The following is a 3,759-nucleotide window of genomic DNA, read 5'->3' as shown; positions in this document are numbered from 1 at the left end:
CCGGCTCGGGGCGCTCCCTCACCGCCCTGGCCGCTGCCGGCAGAGGGCGCCGCATCCAGGCCGGTGGGAGGCGCAGCCCCGGGGAAGCCTAACTCCTCCACCCGCGCCCGGCGCCCGGCGCTCACCTCCTACCTCCCCCCGCGCCTGGCGCCCAGCGCAGCGCAGAGAACCCGGGGCGCCTGGCCAGCAGACCTCGGCCACCCAGAGCTGCGTCCTCTCTCAGGTGGAGACCCGTGCTGGCGCCTTATTTACAATGAACGTGTCTTCACAATAGGTCAAAATTTTAAAGTGAGCCCACTACTGCGGTCTTCCTTTAAAGGCCTTAATATGGTTAAAAAACAAAAATTCCGACACCATGCTAAGCAACCATTTAAAGTATTTTCTAAACCTATATTTCTTATAGTCTCAAGTGAAAAATAATTAAGATACAGTATGAGTACAGTCCCAATTTAGTTATAAATAAAAAGTGTTACTTTAATAATCCGTGAAAAATTTTGCAAAGACCTCCCTTAAAACAGACAATACAGCAACAACTCTTTCCCAAGAATGACACAGTATTTACAATCCCAATACAATATATACATTATATGTTTGCCTCAAAAGTAAACCTCCCTAACTTGATTCCAAAACTCCAGATGAATCAAAGACTTTAATGTAAACAACAAAACCATGAATTCTTCTTTTGTGGGGTTCAACTGGAGAAGGCCTTTCAAAATAGAGTCTAAACGCCACAGAATCGACTGCTAAGTTGATACCCACTTTTAAAAAGGTCTTGTAGCAACAAAGTCAAGAAATAAACTGGGAAAATATTTTAAATTCATCTCACGAAGATGCCTATCTTCTTTCAACTTTATGTTCTTAAAAAAATAACAAAATGCAAATTTAAACTACCAGGTCCTGGCTTTCCTTCAGACTGGTAAAAATCAGAGGAGTTTGGAAAGGCTGTGCTGGTGAGGTTGCTGATGGGTATAAGCTGCTTCAACCTCCATTCATGGCAATTCAAGGCAACAGACACTCTGCCATCCCAAAATATACCTTTAGGGATATTGATTTTTTAAGCTGATTATTAAGAAACAAAAGTCTCAGAAAGAACCTCTGAACCTTACCCCCTTAAGGAATTCAGATAGAAACACCTGCTTAAAAGAAGGGCGAATAGAAATGAAATGTGGCGGACTGAGAGAGCTGCAAAGCCTGCTTGTTGGCCTTCCCTGTGTCCCCGTTTCTGGGGCGGCAGCAAGAATCTGTTTCCGGCCCGCTTGCTCTCTCTACTGGTAAACTGTCTGCTTCCCCTTTGAAATGCCAGACCCTTTCCTCCTCCTCCTTTGTCCAGAATGGCATCTAAACCTCAACTGCCCAGTGTCTCCTTGGGCACCCCCACACGTGTATCCAAATAATTTCAGGCGTTTTCTACTGTTCTGTCTCCTGCTGCTTTGGCTACTAGCCCAGCCAGGACTTAGGAAGGTGTGAGGAAAGTTACTCTTGCGGCCCCACAGAACCTTTCATAAAGGAATGGTCAGAATACCCAAAATGCAGGAGCTAAGCTCATAGGACAGATTGTTATGTTCTGTGCCTGCTTGCTAAGAATATTTAATAAATGACTGTTGTGTGAAAAAAATTTTTTATCTGAGATTGGTTAAGCCCCACCTACCAAGAGTTTTCCTGCAGGAAACCTGCTATCTATCAAGAAGCCCTAGAAGCTGTGCAAGACCAAGTGGGCTCAGGGCCGTTTCCATCAGTGCAATACGGAGAGACCTGGGATCAACATGTCCTATAACATTTAGTCATGGCAGTCAGACACTTGAGCAGTCAGCTTCAGCAGACAGATCTTTTCCTAGGACCCTAAGTCAAGAACTTTGATGAACTCTAATGTATCTACCAAAATAAGCATTTCAGAGGGGAGGGAAGATAAGTAAAGGATCTGTCTCATTTCAGATTTCTTGGCAGTGAATAAAAGCCTTAATTTAATGAGTATGTTTAACATATAATTGCCTTATCAGAAGCAAATCCTTATAATGCTTGTTCTTACCTCCAATGGTATTTCAAGGCCCCCTGAAAAATGCTTAAGACTTACCATAGCCCTGACCAGTTTGGCTCAGTGGATAGAGCATCAGCCTGAGGACTGAAAGGTCCCAGGTTCAATTCCGGTCAAGGGCATGTACCTTGGTTGCAGGCACATCCCCAGTAGGATGTGTGCAGGAGGCAGTTGATTGATGTTTCTCTCCCATAGATATTTCTAACTCTCTATCCCTCTCCCTTCCTCTCTGTAAAAAAAAATCAATAAAATATATTAAAAAAAAAAAAAAAGACTTACCATAGTTCTAGGCCACTAGTCCTATCAATAAGTACTTTCTTCTATAGAAAAACCTGTCAGGGGGATTTTTAAAAATTGTCATGCCAATTTGGCTATGGTTTCTAAGAAAATGGTGTAGAGAAGAGCGGAGTAAGGGTACATATTAAATTATTTTAGATGTTGACCAGGGCAAAAGATTCGAAGACACTTTATGAAAGAGTTTATATGAATGGCCTATAAGCTCATGAAAAAGGCATTCAAATTGTAGCAGCTTTGGAACGCCAGAAACTGGAAACACCACAAATTTCCATCAACAGGAGAATGGATAAACCGATTTTACTATATTCATACAATGGAACATTACTCAACAAAAACAAAACCATGATGTGTTGATATACAAATAAAATGGATGCATCACTAAAACACTATGCTGAGCAAAAGAAGACACAAAAGAGCTCATGCTGTATGACTCTCAAAACATAAAGTTTAAGAACAGGTGAAATTAATTTATACTGACAGAAATCAACAGTGGTTATTTAGGATAAGAGGGAAAGAGGCCCAGAGGGAACAGTATTTCACAAGAGTACACACTTCTTGCCTGGCCAGCATGACTGGATGGTTGAGAGTTGAAGTATGAATCAGGAGGTCGGGGTTCAATTCCACTCAGGACACATGCCCAGATTGCGGACTCCATCCCCAGTGTGGGGCATGCAGGAAGCAGCCAATCAATGATTCTCTCTCATCATTGATGTTTGTATCTCAATTTCCCTCTCCCTTTTTCTCTGAAATCAATCCTATCTAATAAAAGAGAAACATGGTAATTAGCCGTACCTCCACTACCCACTACCCTTCCCATAGGCGAATCAGGGCGATATGCAAATTAACTGCCAGCCAAGATGGCGGCCGGCAGCCAGGCAGCTTGAAGCTAACAGGAGGCTTGCTTGCTCCAGTGACAAGAGGAAGCCAATGTTCCCCGCCTGCTGCTGCTGGCCTCTGAGCTTGCAGTTTGAAACATTGTTACAAATATAGAAGCTAAACAAAACTCCAGAAGCCAGCCGGGATCTCAGAGCTGGAGTTGAAACAGTGTTTCGATTATAGAACCCACACAAACCAGATACCTGCTTTCAGCAGCCAAGGCCTCAGAGCTGGAGCCAAGCCTCAGAGCTAAAGCTGGCCCAGAATAAAAAAAAAAAAAAGAAAAAAGGATCGGTTGGGAGCTTCAGTCACCCGCCAGCCTGAAAACGGCCCTCAGCCCCTCACCCAGACTGGCCAGGCACCCCAGTGGGGACCCCCACCCTGAAGGGGGTGTGACCAGCTGCAAACAGCCATCAGCCCCTCACCCAGGCTGGCCAGGCACCCAAGCGGGACCCCCACCCTGATCCAGGACACCCTTCAGGCAAACCAGCCGGCCCCCACCTGTGCACCAGGCCTCTATCCTATATAGTAAAAGGGTAATATGCCTCCCAGCA

This window comes from Myotis lucifugus, unplaced genomic scaffold (assembly GCF_000147115.1).
Source record: "Myotis lucifugus unplaced genomic scaffold, Myoluc2.0 scaffold_371, whole genome shotgun sequence".
NCBI lineage: Eukaryota > Metazoa > Chordata > Mammalia > Chiroptera > Vespertilionidae > Myotis > Myotis lucifugus.
The sequence above is the reverse complement of the archived record's forward strand: the minus strand, read 5'-3'. Positions refer to the sequence as shown.